Source organism: Macaca nemestrina, chromosome 2 (genome assembly GCF_043159975.1).
Source record: "Macaca nemestrina isolate mMacNem1 chromosome 2, mMacNem.hap1, whole genome shotgun sequence".
NCBI lineage: Eukaryota > Metazoa > Chordata > Mammalia > Primates > Cercopithecidae > Macaca > Macaca nemestrina.
Genome location: NC_092126.1, coordinates 146736880 through 146756401, shown reverse-complemented (window position 1 = coordinate 146756401; position 19522 = coordinate 146736880). Strand labels below are relative to the sequence as shown.

The window sequence follows — 19522 nt, the reverse complement described above, 5'->3', positions numbered from 1 at the left end:
TTGCACACACTGCATGATTAGGGGCTCAATGGATGGTGTAGATTATCTTTCTATTCTCTTTCTGCGTTTGAATTTTTTTGTTTTCAGTTGTGTTTGAACTTAATAGAACAATCTCCAGAGGCTTCACTTTCTCTTGATGAGAGTTTTTATTCCAATATGATACCAGGTAAGGGTTCTGATGCCATTTCTTATTCTCCTCTCTACCTCAGGTCTTTTTTAGTTAGTTATTTATTTTTAAAACAGAGTCTCATTCTATCACCCAGGCTGGAGTGCAGTGGCACCATCTCAGCTGACTGCTCACTCTGCTTCCCAGGTTCAAGCGATTCTTGTTCCTCAGCCTCCAGAGTATCTGGGATTACAGGCACACACCACCACACCTGGCTAATTTTTGTATTTTTAGTAGATATGGGGTTTTACCATGTTGGCCAGGCTGGTTTTGAACTCTTGACCTCAAGTGATCCACCCGCCTTGACCTCCCAAAGTGCTGGGATTACAGGAGCCACAGTGCCTGGACTTCACCTCAGCTCTTAATTTTATACCATAAACTGGGATTTGAGGGGATTATGGATAATGTAAGTCACTGAATGCTTTCCTTTGTATTATTCAAGTAATTGTAACCAATAGGCACTTTGAGTTGAGTTATACGGATAATAATTGCCCTCTTACTGTTGTTGTTTAATCCTATATTCCAGATTTTGACTTATTATTACAACAGATAGCAAGGTATACATATAAATAATAAAAGAACTAGAATAACCATTGAAAGTAAATCAGGTCATTTACAACGTAACTTTGCATTAATGTATAATTGCTTCGTTTCTCTTATTACGGTTTTGAAATTGTCCTGTCTCATAGTTGAATTGTCAGCCTCACCACCCACTTACTCCTTGACTTTCCCTGTTCACTCCAACTTCTTTCTCAAAGGTCTAGCATGCCCTCCTAGTAGTAAAATTTGGTAATGTTCCATCCCTTACTTCTCATCATTTGTCTTACATGTGACATTACAGATATCCTTTTCTTAAAATATTTTCTGCCAATAGCTTCTCTAATGCTTTGCTGCTGTTTTGTGTTTACTTTTCTGGATTTTCTTCTTCATCTTTGTATGTTCCTTGTCTGACTCTTCTTTCATCCTTAAATACAAGGATTCTTCTAGGATCTATCTTTGATTGTATTTTTATACATTTGACCTACTAATTTCATAATATGGCATTTCTGTATATACCACGTTGACACTTCTTATCTCCAATCTTAAGTCTCAATGGGGCTGCATTTCTAGCTGCCTGTAATAGATTTCTACATCCAAAAGTCCTTCTGGTGCCTGTTAGGGGCTTGCAAAACCTCACTCTGTTTAGCCTTAAAGTGGATCTAGCCCTCTAAGCAATCTATTCCACGTCGCAGATTTGTGACTCTTCATGTGTAAATGAGGAGTGCCATGTGGCTTACATTTTAGGGCTCCAAGCACCATGGCCTGGAAGCTTCATCTCTGGAAGCGTCTACAGTTTTCTCTAGACTAAATTCTGCAAAATCACTGAAATGATTGCAGGAGTTGTCCAATGAGAGTCAGACAGAAGCATATATGTATTATGACACTCTGGGCACACACAAAGAATATATCATTGTACTCCCAAGGCAGGGAGCAATTTTATCTGGGCCCACCCTTGATAGGATGTGTTCTTTCATTCTTTCCCTGCTTCATCTTCCCAAGCCACTTCCAGTGACAGGCTGACTGTATAGGCATAAGAGAAGTCACACAATACTCCTTTATCTCCTCTTTTCCTGTATCTCCCATTATGAATGAAGGAAATTTGAGTTTGCTGGAATGCGATACATGATAACTTGGCCTTTATAGACATGATCCCAGGGAACACAAATGGTCGTCATACAATGGGTCTCTAACCATGCACAGCTTTAACTCGGTATTCCTCTAAATAAACTAATGCTTTTATTTCCTAATAGGCTTCTGAAGTGCGTTTCGTATTGTTGTCAGTGGAATCATTGACCATCCAACCAATTTCTCAAGCTGCGAATAGTAAAGCTGTCTACGTTCTCATTAGCATGCGACTGAAATACCATCACTGTGGGATAAGAGTCTGTCTAAACTGAAGTCATGACTGTGGGAATGGAGAGGGAGGGACAAGTGCAGAAAATAAATTAAATGATAAACTTAATGAGACTTGAGAGTTCATTATGAAGAAAGGGTGAAGGAGAGGGTGGAGTTGGATAGCAATAATATTTAACAATCATTGAACTTTTACTTATGTGCTGGGCATTATTCCAACTTCTGCCCATATTATCTTCATTAAGGAATTGTAGATAGGTTAATGTTGAAGTTTTAACCTGAACCAGCTGGTGGTAAAAGTCAGTGCCACTCAAAAGAAGGTCCACAAATCAATGTAGGTCCGTAAACTGTTTGCATTCATCCATGACACTGCACAGAAACTGAAAGTGAGCATTAGAAACGTTTATGGCAAGTTGATGGAGTGACTTTATGTCCGTTGAATGTAATAGTAAAAATGTTGTCTTATGTTTTATGTTTTTGTTTTTGTATTTTAAGTTTCATGTCATTCATTTTTATGGCATTTCACACATGCATCTGTTATTTATATGCATATGATATTTTGACAGGAAACATGACACCTCTGGATCAGAGAACAGATTATTTATTACTCAGTTCTCTCAGTCTCAGTCCTTTTTGGATGATACAATGAGAACAGGGCAAGAACCCTGAAATTAAGAGACTTAGAGCTTACATAGAGTGACTGGAATATTGACCTATCCTCGCCATCTAGAGAGAGAAACACTTACTCCCAAATATAAACAAATATTCTCCAGGGAGGCAAGAGGAATGTGGTCCATAGCTTTCCTGGAATATAAGTCAGTGGTTCTAGGAGAGGTAAATCTCTATCTCTCCAGAGAAATATACTATCTTTAGCTTCCAATGTATACATTCCACTAAATCGTGTTTTATTTAAGCTCACCAGTTTGCAGAAAGTTCAGACAAAACATAAATGTGAAAATATTCATGGAGAAGAAGCTCCCAAGAGTATTAAAAAAAAGTCCCACTCCAAAGTAGTTTGAGGAGCACTAGAGTAAGTGACAGAAGAAAATCAAGATGTGAAGCTCAGTTTGCTGAGGGGCAGGGTGAAGAGTTTGATTTAGATGACATTTCCTAGAAAGGTAGCTCTAGTGCTGAGAAGAGAGGAAAGACAGACTTTTACAAGTCATCCTTAGAATGACATTTAAGACTGGAATGAGTAGAAAATACCTCTACTGTACAGAGAAGAAGAAAGAAGAAAAAGAAACAAAACTTGGATAAGCATTGGGGTTAATAGCAAATGGGATTTTAAGTGGAGTGCCCAGAAGAAGTTAGGGTGGGCATCTAGATAAAGCCAAGGAAAGTTCAAAGAAAAACTGTGGTATAGCAATTGTCAGGGCCTGGGAGCAGTCCATTGCCTTTAGCTGGAAGACTCCTCACCAGATAATTTAAGATACCGGCCGGGCGTGGTGGCTCACGCCTGTAATCCCAGCACTTTGGGAGGCTGAGGCGGGTGGATCACAAGATCAGGAGTTCGAGACCAGCCTGGCCAAGATGGTGAAACCCCATCTGTACTAAAAATACAAAAATTAGCCAGGCGTGGTGGTAGATGCCTGTAATTCCAGCTATTTGGGAGACTGAGGCAGAAGAATCGCTTGAACCCAGGAGGTAGAGGTTCCAGTGAGTCATGATCATGCCATTGTACTGTAGCCTGGGCGACAGAGCTAGACTCTGTCTCAAAAAACAACAACAACAACAACAACAACAAAAACCTACCAATTGCAATTCCTTCAGCCCATTTCACGAAGTCCTCTCTTTTTTGAATGCTATTAATAATCCATCTGAAAACCAAATGCCTGCCAGAACTAGCTCTCAAATTAGTTTCTTTTGGTTAACATTTGAAAACCTGGAGCTTACTCATAAAATTTTACATTTTTGGTTTCTCTCTCTGAGAAAAGAAAGATCCATCACACTGAATCTGCATTTCTCATTAGATAAGATTTCTGTTATTCACAGTTTCATTACCTCCAAAATATTCACTCTCTCTGGCCTTGAACCTGAATGACTGTTGCCATAGGATAAGCATCATGTTTTCTTTTGCTGGCTTTACTTAAATACATGATTTACCTGGCCACTTTAATTAATACAGTATTTTTTGTTAGAAATTTTCCTTTTAGACCCAGCATAGTGGCTCACGCCTATAATCCTAGCACTTTGGGAGGCCAAGGTGGGCAGATCACAAGGTCAAGAGATCGAGACCATCCTGGCCAACATGGTGAAACCCCATCTCTACTAAAAATACAAAAATTAGCTGGGCATGGTGGTGCACACCTGTAGTCCCAGCTACTTGGGAGGCTGAGGCAGGAGAATCACTTGAACCCGGGAGGCACAGGTTGCAGTGAGCTGAGATCATGCCACTAAACTCCAGCCTGGGTGACAGAGTGAGACTCTGTCTCAAAAAAAATTTCTTTTAACACATACATTCATATCTTTAAAAGTATCTGAAACAGTTTGATGCCAGAAATTGATCTAGCAGTGACTTGAAAGGGCTAAGGTTTAAATCTCAGCTATAACATACCCCAGTTCTGGCAGACAGGATGATGTGTCACTAGAAGTGGTAGCTTCTGCTCAGAGTGGTGAGTTACTGCTGGAAAGTGGTTGCCCAGCCAGATGTCACATTTTGTTTTTTTAAAGCTCTTTTGCATCTAGGGGAAACCATGTAATCTGTACTGGGCGATAAAATGTGAGGCAGTCATGTGTGTCACATCATAACCTAGGAAGTCTAAAAATTAGGTTTGTTTTCTCCACACTCAATGCTTAGCTGTGGTGGTCTCATAGCCCATATTTGACATATGACCTTTAGCCTCATAAAATGCACCAAACATGCATCCCTGAGTCATTGCTTGCAAAAGAGCTGCCCAACAGTGATGGAGTTTGCATGACCTGGAATGTTTGAAATGGACCTCATTGGAGAGAGAAATACATGTTTAATATGTTAAGTTACTGAGATTTTAGGATTGTCTCATACTGCAGTGAGCCTCTTGACTAAAATGGCAGTTATATGATGTTGGATGAGTAAATTTACCTTGGTGCCTCAGTTTCCTCGTCTGTAAAAATTGAGAGGAAAAGGCAGGATACCTCATAGAACTGGGAAGATTAAATGGGGTGATTTGTATGAAACATTTAGAAGAGTACTTGCCAGAGTGTAGGCATTCAAAAAGTCTTAGCTGTTGCCATTCACATCTGTTATTTCTGCTTCATTACTGTAGCCAAAGATGGTCTTTATAGAAATGGGACTCATTCTATTTCTTTCCAAAATGTGGTCAGACCATACAGCCAAATTAGGCAAAGCCTAACATTTCCCTTTAGAAATCTAAGTAGATATTTCCACCAAGGAAGTAGAAAACTTTGTGTTTTTAACTTGCCACAAGAATCTAGGTAATTGGATAGGATTTGAGATGGTCATCCTCTCTACATTCCTTAATTTTTGTTGGGTTGAGTCTGTCTAACCACCACACTGATGATGGCCAATGGAGAAAAATGTGGCAGAGTCCGATGAAAATAGATGAATCCTGAATCCAGTTGTTATTCTCACTGTTTGGCAGGGACAACACCATGGTGAGAAATGGCCATTGTGTTGCCTATCTCAAATCTGATCCTCCTGTGCCAGGCACCTGTGTTTATGGAATAGGGAAACTCAGTGTAGAGAACTCTTCTCACTGGGATGACTGACTGAGGGCTTGGGCATCCTTGACTCTGGGGCTTGTAAAGTGTCATCTTGTCTCACACATTCTATCCTGCTGCTATCCTGGACAGTTCCCATGGTCCCTACAGGTATTGGCAGGGATGGAGCCAGAGGACAGCCCTTCATGAAGCTTTGCGCAGCTGGAATGCCCTCCTGTGATATGAGAACGCATGGGGAAAGAAGAGCATGGGGACATTTAGACCACTTCTAAACTCCAATAGCTCGTAGGAACCTATCTTACAGGATAAAACCTACCCATTTTTTCCCTAGTTAGGCTGAGTCAGGACTGTGATTATTCGAGCACTGATACCCCTGAACTGACTCAGCCCTTCTCTTCCCTTCAGGTTGATTTGAATCCATATTTATTCTTAAGTGAATGTACTTTTCCTTGCATTAATTTAAATAAAAATCAACCCTGGCTTTATATAAGCTCATATGGAACTCATAAGTGGTCAACATATCCATCACTCCATTTATGATTTGCTTATTTATTAAAGGACCATGAGGAGTGCTCCTGGGCTGGTCAGGCAGTCTCGGAGCCCTGGCCCCAGCAAGCCCCTGTGTCCTCTACCAACCCTCACACTGGTTTCCTCCCAGATGGCAGCTCTGGAAGAAGCTTGTCAGCACTGGGAAGGAAACCAAGTAGATAATCAGAAAACCATACGTTCACCAGGAATGGGTATTTGGAGTGTAGCAAGTTCAATTTGCCAGATAATTTGCTTCCCACAGTCAGCCTTACCTACAGCACAATGAAAGACATTTCAATTTAAATTGCTTCCCAGCTCCAATCAGCATTAATTTAATAATACATATTCAACAGATATAAACACTTCAAATGGCTAGAAAATGCGAACAGATCCTCATGTTTAAGCTGATATTGATGCCTAAATATATTTATCGGTGATGGCAATGGAAATGTTTTTCCTTTTAATTCCCCCCTCCCAAATAGGAATATGAAATCATCTGCAAGCTGCTAAGGGATTTACATACTGGCTGGGTTGGGAGAGCTTTCAGCTACTTTGCTTTGCATTTCTGTGTGTTCACTAAGGTTTTCTCTGCTGGCCTTCACTCTGATGAATTTCTTCTCTGGACAGGACCCAGACTTTCCTTTTCTAATTGGTCTAAAGTAACTCAGCTCAACCCACAAGGGTGCTTTTTCTTCCTTCTTCGTGGAACAAGAAAGGAGGCTGTGGAGCTTGAGAACATTTTTACCACATAGACAAGAGGGGCCACACAACAGCTCTTAAGACAAACAGAACATCCTGGAATAGACTGCACCATTGTCAGAACTGGGGAAGATAGCCTGGAGGCTGCACCTCTCGTGTTGCAAATGAAGAAACTGAGGAAAGGAGCCTGGGTTAGAATATTAGGCGAAGCAAGGACCAGAATTCAGGCTTCCTGACTCTAAGACAGCAGACATCCCCAAATACAGCTGTCACTCAGGTAAACACACACACACACACACACACACACACACACAAATGCATGCGCAACTAGGGTAGCCTTTTTTTTTTTTTCTTTTTAAGTCAGGCTCAGAACAGTTTGGTTCAAAGAAAATAGTATAGCAGCTGAAAAAATAACTAAATGTGAGGGTTTAATACAAAAGCTAATGGTAGCAATAATGGTGGAGGGAACTATACATTCTTGGTCAAAGTATAATTTTCAAAAAGTTAAAAACATGACCCTGATACAAATGTATAAATAGGTCAGTTTCAGTTCATTGATAAGGGAACAAATGAGATGATAAAGCTGGTTGCAAAAGTATTTGAAGAATCGGGAATTTATAGACATTTTTAAAATGTGAGCATATGTTTGCTTGGTTACATACAAAACTGGTTAATGTTTCACAGAGCAATAAAACTTAAAACCCTGATATTTGGGGACATCTCTTTTACTAGACATAAATCAACAAATTAACATATAAGTTCACACTGTCTGGGCTTCTGTCAAATACTAAATAGCTATGTCAAACACATGTACGGGCTTCTACAGAATTAAATAATCCTTGAGTAAACCTTTTAGGCGAGGCCTCAGTATGTTATTGATTAAACATGCCCCCCTCCTTCATCCCACACTTACCTCCTCAGCACCTTATTTCCAGGTGTTGGGTGATTATCAAAGCAGATTTCAAAGTTTTGGATCATAATAGCAGCAGGACTGTATAATTACACTACATTTTTCTATCTCTAATACCAAAAACTGCCCCACCAGTCCCATGCATGCCATTTGTCTTTTTCTACTTCTCTAGACTTAAATCTTTAGGCTGCTTAGACTCCTACCTTTCTTGCTTTATCTCACTGGATCCTATCTCTGCCTCCTTCCAACTTAATGGTTCTTTCTCTTTCCAATGTTACTCTTACAGGATCCTTAGACTTTTAAAATCCCTGCTGTTCTGGATCTTTCTAGTGATCATAAGGTCAAAAACTGTCATGCTAAAAACAATTTCATAGTAAAGGTGAACAGTAGGGTCAGACCTAAAAAGCAAACACAAACTTTGGGAGCTGGGGGAAGAAGGAAACAGTGGGGAAGAACTTAAGGATATGCAAGCATCAGATACCTTATTGTATTAACTGTATTATACCAACACAATTCGCACCCAGCAGTGAGCCTCTCAGAAGTGCAAGATTCTGGGAAGGATGCAAGAGTTGACTTTCCCGGGGCCAATGTACTGATTTAAGATAATATCAATCCTTCCCTATCAGTGGTATACCTTCTTGAATTATCCCTGTACTTAAAACCACTTTGAAAATTCTTGGCTTTCCAGAGTAGTTTTTTGAGTGGATTTTCTTTTACCACTCAGTTTTCATGGATTTATAGTTATTATTAACTATTTGGCCCAATTATGTAGGCACACAAATGTCAATGGCAAAAGCAAGTTCTAATATTTTTTAAAAAGGGGTTTTGAAGATGACATTTCTTTGGATTTCTTTCAGGACTGAAGACAAGGAATGCATTTGCTGGGTGTAAATAATTAAAGACATCTCTGCTTTCAATTGGACTCAGTAAGTGCAGAATTTGTTTATTTTTAAAATAGATCAAAGAAGCGGAAGGGATATGAGGCTTGAGGTTGGAAGACCTGGGTTGTCATCTGGAGAGACTCCTAGGTAGCTGTGTGGCCTTTGCAGGCTCAAGAGAGGAAGTGATCCTTTCCTTGAGTCACACAGGGAGTAAGTGATTGAAATTCTGTGTGTGCGAGGTAGATGGAAAGATGGGGGCATTATGGAAACCTACTCTCCTGTTTCTCAGTACATGGTTTCTTTGATTATTGCACATTATCTCTAGAGAAGGAATATCAAGGATTTTCCTGAACTTTATATTTTTAATAAAAGATATGGTAGTCCCCCATCATTAAGAGAGCTGTGTTTTGACTGATTTGCAAAAGCTGTAGGAGTAAGCAATGGCTATGACCTCTAAACATTCAAATATACAATCGACTGGAGGCTACTACCCTATCCCTCTCCTTGTTAATCCTGATAGCTTCCCCCATGCCAAGAAAATGATGGTTTTGAGCAAGAGGACTAGAAAGTAGCTCACCGGCTGATTCAGTCCATGAGTTTCCTAGACTGGATACCATATTCTGGGTGTACTATCAGGAGTCTCCTCACCCTTGGGATGTCCACCCCCCAGCAGGTTAATTCATTTAGAGAAATTGTGGGGAAGGGAATGTTGAAGTGCTCACTGATGCACCCACAGTCTCTGCAGCCTACGTTCCTCATCCCCCCATAGCAGTCAACACTGATAAGTGTGTTTTGTATTTCCTAAAAGGACCCTGCATATCCCCCAGAGGTACAAGTTATTGTGATTCTGGGGATTTGCTGAGCTCAAAGAACTGAGGCTCATATCTGAGCTCCATAATGGCGAAACCTACCTCTGTTCTGTTTTCTGCTATTTGACAACTTCTTTCATACTGGAGATTCTGAGTTCTGGCTCTTGACCAAATTTTGGCACAAATAGCATGAAGTAACCTCCCATCTCTGTGTTGCAAATATTAAAGCATATGGGATGCATAGACCATTAGAATTTGTACAAACGAGCACATCATGGCTTGGGGGAGTGTGTCTGTGGTCTTTGAGATTTCTCATGAAAGTTGAGTGGAAGCTGTCACACAGAGTAACATTTTTCAAACTGTGATAAAGGGTCTTTTTGTTTTAAAAATTTCTAGTCCACTAAGGCTAACACTCTTATAAGACAATAATACAAAATCAAAATACAAGTTCCTTGTTTTTAGTAGGCATAAAATTGTTCTTTCAATCTCTATAAATTCTGATTTTTTTTCCTCAATGTCAGTACCTGCTGCAGACCAGTAATAAACAACTTATAGGCCAGCACAATGGCCTGCACTTGGAGAAGCTCTTGTTGGGAGTGTATGTAGGAAGGTTCCATCTTTTTTAGTGTAGGAGAAAGGTTGCCTAAAAGTTGTAAAGCCCTCTACCCTGCCCATTCCCTCCAAGGGTTAGGACCCGTATACATAGAGTTTATCCTATGCAACTAGTGTGTAGAAAGATATTGTTTATAAAAATGAAATCGAGCTTTGAAGATTCTTGGATTCTCTTGGAATCTTTCATAAGAACAAAAAGTGGTTTCACCATCCAGACAACCTTTATTTTAAGTTACCCATTACAATCCTTCTATAGAACCCGATTCTTTATTTTCCTAGCCAAATTTCCATTACCTTAAATCACTTTACCTATGATAAGTGGCTTAGGTCTGAGCATTGATGCATCAGTTTAGTAGCCACTTAAATGAAGGAAGTGGGAATGATTTAAGTCAGCGTGTGTTTTCCAAACATGCAATTTAAGAAGGTTGCAAACATGTAAATGTTATTTAAAATGTAAAGAGATCTGTGTAGAAGCCAGGCACTTTGAAATGGAAATAAAAAAGCCAAAGACCTCAGCTAGATGCTTCACATAATAACTCAAATATTACATGAAAGAAGGAAGAAGGACGACTAAAAAGGAGAAGCAGGATTCTGAAACTTTGCAATAGCTGATGTCCTTTGAAGGAGATGGATTTGAGGGGTCGGTACTAATCTTTAGAATCAGAAGCATTTGCATTGTTAACTGTATCAGAATCACTTAAATTCTTTTGTTACTTTAATGAGCACTTCCTTGATGGTTAAAATATTGTATCATAGCATTAACTAAGTGCATGTGCCCTTAACCTGAAATTAGTAAATAGTCAAGAAGATTGTAACTGGCTTGGTATAGAATTGGGGGAGATTTACTTCTGAGGCCTGCTGTAACTATGTAGACCAATTAAATGGAAAGATAATGCCATTGTGTGAAAAACTCACACAAAATAAACTATCACAAAGATGAAGTTGTACAAGGAGGTTTTGGGGATTATCAGAGAATTATGTAGATTCATAAATTGCAAAAGTGTTGATTTTTATCTAGCTATACTGAAATGGGAGAGTTCCTTGACCCGCCTCACAGGATGTGTGACAGGGGTGTGGTTTGTCACTGCTCAAACCCCTTACAGGACAGGGAGCATGCAGACAGACAGGTGAAGGAGTCTAAGTGCGCGTGTGTTACAGTGTGCTCTTTTAGCCTTACTGTCTGTGAATGGCTTAAATGTTAGCCAGCTCAGTGGACCCTCTGCCTTTTTGCAAGGGCAGAGGACCAGTGTGACAGTTTTCTATATCCCGAGTTCTTGTCCAGTGTACTGGAAGAATCAGGTCACACACAGACTTGAAGGATGGTGAATGCTGGGTTTTATTGGGTGGTGGAGGTGGCTCTCAGTGGGAGGGATGGGGAGCTGGACAGAGGATAGAGTGGGAAGATGATCTTCCCCTGGAGTTTGGCCATCCAGCAACTGATTCTCTGACCATCCCCAGCTGAACTCCTCCTGACATTCAGCGGCTCCTTCTCTGCCATGCCATTCTTCTGTTCACCTGCTCATCTCCTTCTGAAGCCTAGAGTTTGGGTACAGAATATGGGGAATGGCAGGCCAAAAGGCAACTTTTTGGGCATGTAAACAGGAATGCCTGATCTAATTTAGGGCTGCAGGTTTCCAGGCTTGAGGGTGGGGCCTTTGCCAGGGAACCCACCCTCTTCTACCCAGTATTTCCCTGTCTCCTGTCCATATCAGTACTTAGCAAGACTTATTAATACTGAAATACATGATGCATGCCTTTTTGATGCCCTGACCAAACATAACTTACTCTATACTTAGACAAATGATGTGATAGAAATAGTGCTGTAAAATACTTTATTAGAATGAAAGGAAGTCTTGCAGTTGTTACTTTTACTGGGTATCAGAATCGCCCAAAAGGCTTATCAATAATGCAGATTCCAGGGTGCAAAACCTCAGATATTTTGAGTCATCAGATGTGGGACAACATAAACTGCCTTTCTAAGCATACCAGGTGAGTTTGACACAAGTGGCTCCTGGAACACACTTTCAAAATTCATACAACTTCCTCACTGTATGAATGAAGAAATGGAAACTCCTTGTCTGTGTGAGCTTGGTGAAGCCACTTAAACTCTGAGGCAGAACCAAGACTGGAACTCAAGGATTGTGTCTCACCCTCATGCTGCCTGAGAATTACCTGGATCTGCAGCTAACCTGTATTTCTGTACAATGCCTTTGAAGCAAACACATCTTTCTCAATTTACAATTGGAAGGGTTTGTCCTAACCAAGGGTGACAAAAACAAGTCAAATGTTTAGCAGGTCATTGAGGTTGCTTTTAAAATTCAGCTTTAGATTTTTATCTTGGTGACTGCTCTGTATCTCCATAACCTCAGACACAGTCTGAGGATAGAAGGTGCAGACAACCTTTCTTTTCTTGCTCCAGGGGGAGGCGTGTGTGTGTGTGTGTGTGTGTTGGGAGCTAGAGAGCTCTTACCAGCTCAATTACCAACATGTAAATGAAGGTTCAAAATCAAAGCAACGGTCTTCTGTGTCATCCCAACAGCAGCTTTCTGATACCAGCTGGAGTCTTACAGTTCAATTTAATCCAGACAGAGCTAGCACAGACCCCACAGGTTGAAGGGCTGAGTTCCACAAGACCACCCCTACTTCACATGTCAGCTCTCAATCCCAGTTGCCCCCAAGCCCTCTGCACTTCTGCCCGGTTGGTGACAAATTTGGAAGTTTTCATGAAGTTACCCCGTCAGGTTTGATACTTTGCTACAACAACTCATAGAACTCAAGAAAGAGCTGTAGTTATAACAGTTTTATTATAAAGGGTATAACTCAGGGAAAGCCAAGTGGAAGAGATGCAAAGTGTAAGATACGAGGCTGTGGGAGAGGCTCAGCACTTCCATGACGTCTCCAGGTGTTGCAGCCTTGCAAACAGTGTGGTCACCAAGAAGGACATTCTACAAGCCTCTGTTTTCTGAATCTTTATTGAGGTTTCATAATGTAAATATGATGTTTGAAGTCACTGGCCATATGATTGAATTCAGTTTCCAGTTTGTCTTTCATCCCCAGCGAATGGAGGATAAGGCTGATAGTTCTCTAAACATGTTTGGACTTTCTGTGATCAGCCTCATCCTGAAGCTATTGATGGGCCTTGTCGTGAGTCACCTCATTAGCATAAATGCAGGTGTGGTCTAAGTGGCTCATTGTAAATCACAAAAGATACTCCTCCTACTGAGGAAATTCCAAATGTGTTAGGAGCTCTGTGCCAGGAACTCTGGGACAAAGACCAAATATATATTTGTATTATACTACATCTTTCAATTGTATTTTGAATATATACTGTTGTCAGAGAGGGCTATTTGTCTTATTGGCTAATCTGTAGCTTTGTGCAAAGACACATTTCCTATCTGGGTCTGGACTGTGATGCATAAGAATATTCGAAAGGATTATGTGTGTAGTTTGCATTTCTTATATTAAAAATGATGAGAAACAAGATGGCTTTATAGATTTTGTAACTGCCTAAATGCTATTATGATATGTAAGGGAGAACAGATTTATATAGGATAGTACCTTGTTAGGAATATTAGGCTGTAGTAGTAAATAACATTCAAATGGTACTTCACAGTTTATAATGTACTTTCTTAAGCATCATAATCAACTGCTAACATTTATTGAACACATCCTTGGGTCAGATTCTGTACGAAGTGTTTATATGCATAATAATTCTAGCTTCTATGCTTTATAACTCTATTAGGTAGGCACTATTACTATCCACATCTTGCTAATGAGGAAACCAATGTGCATACCAGGTTAAATAACTTGTTCAAGGTCACAAATTAGCATCGCAACTTGAACCCTCGTCCATTTGACCCAGAGCCGTAAATCATAATTGCAATCCCTATACTATAACCAGAAAGTAGAAAGCAGAGGAGTGAATTCCAAACTAATAGCCAGAGTAAATTCTAGTCTTTGTTACAGAGACTTTCTATTTGACCTTGAGCTTCTGAATCTCTGATTTCTCTTTTCACTTTGTTGGGCAGGGCACAGGTTGAAGTAGATGCTCTCTGGCACTTTGAGCTGTGTCACTGGTGATCTGATGCCTGAGTTTGGCTTCTGCTCTGGTTTTGGGGTTGGTAAGGAAGCAGCATTGTTGTCTGGGTTAAATTCTCGAGATTTGTTGTCTCACAACCATGGAAAACTAGGATGCAGACACACAAGAGTAAGGTTCAGAGCAGAAATGTAATAGGCAAAAGAAAGAGAAAAGCTCTCTTGCTACAGAGAGAGGTCTCAGAGAAAATGGGTTGCCACTTCTGCAGTGAAGTGCAGAAGGTTTTATAGGTGAGCTTGAGGAGGCGGTGTCTGATTTATATAGGGCATGAGAGATTGGTCGGACCAGGTGTGTAATTTGCGTAGCGTGTGAAAATCTGGCCACTCCCACTCTAATGTTTTATCATGCAGGTGGGTTCTCTACCTGGCCAGCTCCATGTTGCCTGTTTCTTACTCTACATGTGGTGACAAAGAAAAGAGAAGATGAAGCCTCCATGTTGAACATGCCTGTCTTCCAGGTAGCCCTTTTCTATTGGCACAGCTGCCGGCATTCCCCCATGTTAGCTTCCAGCTTGCTTATCCATGTCTGTAGCTCAATTTTTCAGGCTGCTCTTTGTTAGAAAAGAAATGATTTTGGGGCTCCTTTTTGTTAAAAGGGAAATTCCACTGAGAATTCTGTTGTCCTCGCTATCTTTCTCAATAATTTCTTTTTAGCTCCTGTATCAGTAACAGTTTATAAATCTGAGAACTTGGAGGGTGAGGGGCAGGTTCCCTGAGAAACTCTAGAACCAGTACCCTATCTCCCTTAATGCCATAGTTTCTAGTCCCAACATACTCTGTGCCAACATTTTTATTTTCTGTGCTTCTCTCTGAATTCAGATGAAGACCATTTCATAGAGCCATATAGGCAATGTAAATGCATATTTCAAAATAAACAGAGTCCTGGGACAAGACCTGCTAAACCCATAGACTCAATATCAGTTTTGATTTTTCACTGATGGTTGACATCTAGGGCATTTGGGCTCCTGTTTTTCCCTCCTGCTCATACAGAGCACTGGACTCATTCACATAGATCTGAGGTTTTGCTTTCTGGCTCTCTTTAACCAACAGGCTTGATCTTGGGCAAGTAGCTTAGCTTCTTAACCTCAATTTCTTCATGTGTCAAATGATAATAACACTCATCTCAAGGGATTACCAGGAGGATAAAATGAAAGAGCCTGCTGAAATAAATGTTGATGACTTAAATCTGGCTTGACCCTTTAAGAATGATGTTTTACCACCCCCTTCCCCCATTCTCCTAAGCCCATAAGCAGGAATACACAGGGGGTCTTGGACAACCTGCTGGACTGAGGGGGCCCTGCACTTGCTCCTGACTCTTTTATTTCCAAACCTTTCCCCACACATCTCAGCAGGATCCTGTTGATAGAAGGAAAGGAATATTCTTGAGAGTAGGTAGATAATTCCTCCTCTTTAATTCAGAAGCAGACTTATTTCCACTGTTGAAACCTTTCCCCAGTGCTTTAAATGGCCTTGGGATTAAGAAAAAGCTCTTAACCCTGGCGTGGTGGCTCATGCCTGTAATCCCAGCACTTCAGGAGGCTGAGGCAGACTGATCACGAGGTCAGGAGATCGAGACCATCCATCCTGACTAACACGGTGAAACCCCGTCTCTACTAAAAAATACAAAAATTAGCCGGGCGTGATGGTGGGCGCCTGTAGTCCCAGCTACTCAGGAGGCTGAGGCAGGAGAATGGCATGAACCCAGGAGGTGGAGCTTGCAGTGAGCCAAGATCGCACCACTGTGCTCTAGCCTGGGCGACAGAGCAAGACTCCATCTCAAAAAAAAAAAAAAAAAAAAAAAGAAGTTCTCCGGGGCCCTGATGAAAGGTGACCCTGAATCTCCCATCCTTATGGTGGATGTGACCTCTGAGGAGAGCCTCAGAGACAGTACACAAATCTATGTGGACTTCTAGGACTCTAACACCCTTGCAGGGTAACTTTTTACCACAGCAGATATGAGAAAGCCCAGATCCCCTTGCTGAAGAAGGACTGATGCCTTACCATAAGGCAGTGTGGTCTAGCAAGTATTTGAACTCTGACAGACTCCCTGGATTCAAGTCCTGGCGCTGCACTTGGGCCACTTACTTCATTTCCCTGTGCCTCAGTTTCTCATCTGTACAATGCTGATAATGGTAGCTCCCTCATAGGGTCACAATGAGAATGTCTGACATATGTTAAACAACATGTGCTTTTGCTACTAAATATTTACACTAACATAAAGAAGGTAACCTATTTCCCTATTACTCTTGATACTTCAATAATAGTAACATTATCAAGAATCAGAAAATTATGGCAAAGTAGAGTTTGTACAAGCTTTATTTGAATTTCTCAAAGATGTTATAAAAGATTATTCTGGATGATATGAGCACAGACTGTTTTTCTTAATTTTGAATTTATTGTACTTGGAAGAATAATATATCTAGTCCATGAGTTCATGGGTTTGCCCTGGATGAGGCCAAAGTCTGGTAGTGGGAATATAAGGCCCAATTTGAGTGAGGAACCAGGAGAGTTTCCTTTGGAGAATTTCAGGTTGTGAGATGTTCTTGATGAGAATTTATGGCTCTGTAAGTGCTTAGAAATCCTGTCATGCAAGATGCAACAGAGCCATGAATTTTCATTGACTTGTAATAAGATTACAGAGAAGACTCAATATTTTAAAACAATTTTGAAGGGAACTTTGAGAAGAAAAATGCCATCTTTATAGCTTAATATTAATCTTAGTTTTATTTGTTTGTTTGTTTGTTTGTTTTTTCCCCCTTTGGGCAGTGTTTCAATGACACTAAACAGATTTTTTTCCTGAGACTAGTTCTCAATTTGCTTAATGGTAAAAACACCTAAGTAGAATCCCCTTCATTGTTGATAAAATCCTATTTCTGAGGATAAACTCTCATTTCAAAGGGAAAAATAATGCAGGCACGATTGACTGAAGGACCCAGAAGGGCTTGGTGCAGTGTCATCCACATTCACTACTTGCTTTCTACCCATTTCCCAGAGGATGGCCCACCGGTGGGCTTGCTGTGATGTGCTGGAGGAACAACTGCCAAGAAAATTCGATTGTCTCTTCTGGGGGCTGTGATATAAATAAGGAGAGCATGAGGTTGACAGTAGACCTAGGTTCTCTTTCCAGTTCTGTCCCTTTCTAACTGTCTGACCTTGAGAGAGTCACTCAAATCTCCTAGGCATTCATGCATAGGTGGGAGGTACAGCTAGCACAGAGTTCAGAGGCATCTGGGTGTTGGGTCTTGGATGGTAGAGCTTTTTTTTTTTTTTTTTTTTTTTTTTTGCCCTGTGCAATGCTTCATATAAGACGAAATGTCACATGAAACATCTGGAAATTTTGCCTCTGTTTGAAACTTGGAAGATCCTATGACCTTGGTCCTACTCAGCAAAATCCCACTAGTGCTGAGTAGCTGTTGCTCACTTTAGGTACTGCATCCTTGGTCACCACCATTCCCGTTGACTCATATAATTCAGGTGCCACATCAACCTGGCCTCCTTAGTCATGTGTGTTGGTGACTTCCAGAACTCTTTTTTTGATTGAGCAAAAGTCTCTGTTTCTACCTTCCTGGCTGCTTCAAGAATAGGCTGAGTTTGTCAGAGAAGCAATTTCTGGATTAAAAAAACACTTGTATTAACTTTTCACAATTTTTCCATATACGTAATATTGGTCTTCATAACTATGCCTGTTTAAGATTCAATTAGGTTTAGTGTACTTTTAAAAAATCTGTAATTTTTATGATGTTGGAGTTTCCACATTAAAATGATTGTTTTGATGTAACTTTGCAATAAGATCCAAGTTTCTTTCATTCTCTTAAATTATCAAAGGAATCAGAAATAACTTACAGAAAATGGCGGGGCAGGGGTGGGGGGAAGTGCTGGGGCTCACTGCTATTTGCTAATGTATTGCGTTCCTGCTCTCTGTCTTCAGGGAGCCTAGGAAAGTATAATTGTTGGGGAAAAAGAGCATCAGGTAGGAGAAAAACCTAACAGATTAAGAAAAATAAAATGAGAAACACTGATTTAATAATGGGATATTATAACAATATTATTATATAACATCTGTGCTTCTCATTTTATATAATTATATACTGTATATTTTTTATAGTTATATATAATAGAGGGTTATTTTTAATTTTAATCGTAACAGGAAGCAAATATGGCATCCACCTTGATTTTGACTCATTTCAAGGTTCTGAAATTTGAGCAGTATGCTATGTTATATAATTTTCTTTCAGAAATCGCTTTAACTGGTTTAGAATTTAGAAGAAGAGTTTAATATTTGCCAAACTCCGTATGTGGTACAAATTTGTCTCAACTTCGTATATGACTTTAGTAACCCAATACAACATTCTTGGAGTCTGTACTGCTGGGTGGAGAAAATCACTGGATTGGGTGTCAGATCAGACCTATCAAAACCCTAGCTCTAATACACGCTAGGGTCACAGAGACAGTAAGTTCTTATGGCTTACTGAGCCTCAGTCTCCTCTTTTGTAAAAAGGGATAATATTGGGACTTACAAAGAAGGTTATGAAAACCAAATAAAACAATCCCCCTACATCAGTTAGCATAGTGTCTAGCATTAAAAAAAAAAAAAAATTCACCAGAGATATTTTTAGCTTGGGACCAGAAAATAATTATGAAGACTTGTATACTACTTCAATCCTCACAAGTTTTAAGAAATCATCTTGTTTTATTTAAATAAATACTTTGACTATTTTTAAGCAACAAATGATATCTGTTCATGATTAGTGCTTTTTCCTACCAGCAGTGCATCATCAAAATTTGTGAGCAGATGTAGGTTACATTTATCCTCACCTCTGAACTAGGTTTTATTTAATACCCTCCACCTATTGTAGAAGTGAAATATTTTGCAGACACCCACTGCCAAATGAGAGAGGCTGACCTGCCTGATGTCACACAGCTGTTATAATATCCAAGTGGCAAGGTCAGGAATGAGAGGCAGGCAGGATGCTTCTTTTGTTGAGGTTGTTGGTGAGATTGTCTCTTATGCTGGGGAGCCCTTAGGCAATGATGTGATATTGTGTAGGCAAAAGACCTGAGGGACTGCATCTTCCACCTGCCATCTGGTTGTTATGGTGTCCTATTATTTGGCATAATCCCAGTCTTCTAGATTGTTAGGAAGAATTAAGCACTAGGAAGATCAGTATGCTTTAGGTATGTAAATTGCTAACATCCCAAATCCAAAAAAATGAGATGTCCTTTAAGAAATGAAAATTTAGCATGTTGTTGCTCTTCAGGCTTACAAAGA

At 40.2% G+C, this 19522-nt stretch overlaps 1 long non-coding RNA gene across 1 annotated transcript in view; it reads left to right on the top strand.

The window, feature by feature from the left end:
- The window catches only part of LOC105477633 (uncharacterized), a 438407-nt gene that overhangs the window by 25479 nt on the left and 393406 nt on the right, over positions 1–19522 (top strand). Inside the window, exon 2 of the long non-coding RNA XR_003017095.2 lies at positions 8714–8782. This is a non-coding gene — a long non-coding RNA (uncharacterized lncRNA). The remainder of the gene's footprint in view (positions 1–8713; positions 8783–19522) is intronic.